Source organism: Numida meleagris, chromosome 7 (assembly GCF_002078875.1).
Source record: "Numida meleagris isolate 19003 breed g44 Domestic line chromosome 7, NumMel1.0, whole genome shotgun sequence".
Taxonomy (NCBI): Eukaryota; Metazoa; Chordata; class Aves; order Galliformes; family Numididae; genus Numida; species Numida meleagris.
In genome coordinates this window covers 20,498,863-20,499,544 of record NC_034415.1, presented here as the reverse complement: position 1 = coordinate 20,499,544, position 682 = coordinate 20,498,863, and the positions used below count along the sequence as shown (strand labels likewise).

Sequence of the window (682 nt, the reverse complement as noted above, 5' to 3'; positions counted from 1 at the left end):
GGGGTTGGACTGGGTGATCTCAGAGGTCTTTTCCAACCTTAATAATGCTGTGGTTCTGATATTATATGATGTGGGAAGTGGTACTTCGGGACGTGCTGGGGTGGGCAGTGGGGACCGGAGGCATTTTTTGGTGACAAAAGGGGAAAATATGTGGGACTTCGGGGCAAAAGAGGCCCGTGGCGGTCCCTGTGGAGGACACGGGAGGTGGCACTTGGGGATCCGAGGAAAGTAGCCTCTGGGCAGGAGAGTGACAGCTGGTGACGCAGCGCCGCCTCACCCCCAGGGTGTGAGGAGGTGTCCCGGTGCCATCAGGAGGTGGGGAGGGCGGGGTGGCCGCCGGCGGCTGGAGATGTCCCCGCGGGGGCGGCGGGCACGGTGACACGGCGGCGCCGAGACGCAGCCACGCGGCGGGACAGGGCAGGGGGGCGGCGCGGCGGAGCCGAACTACAACCCCCAGCGTGCCCCGCGCCGCGGCCGCGGCTTTGCGCCTGCGCAGAAGGGCGAGGTGGGAGGAAGCCCCGCCTCCGGCGGCATAAGGCGGCGCTGCGGTTGGCTGGCGGCGCTGCCGCTCAGAGCGGGGTCGGGGGTCAGAGTGCGCGGAGGTGAGCGGCGGTGTTGGGGACTCGTGGTGCGGAGCGTGTGTGGGGCGGGGGGGGCATGGCCGGCCCGGGGCGGCCCCGGC

At 69.8% G+C, this 682-nt stretch overlaps 1 protein-coding gene across 2 annotated transcripts in view; it reads left to right on the top strand.

Annotated features, from left to right (window-relative positions):
- Nucleotides 514-682, top strand: part of ERI3 (ERI1 exoribonuclease family member 3) — a 97,069-nt gene continuing 96,900 nt past the window's right edge. The window contains exon 1 of one of the 2 annotated variants that reach the window (XM_021404033.1): nt 514-602. The gene's annotated coding sequence lies outside the window, so the exon portion shown is untranslated. Of the gene's footprint in view, nt 629-682 lie in introns of both variants that reach the window. The other variant, XM_021404032.1, reaches the window with a different exon arrangement.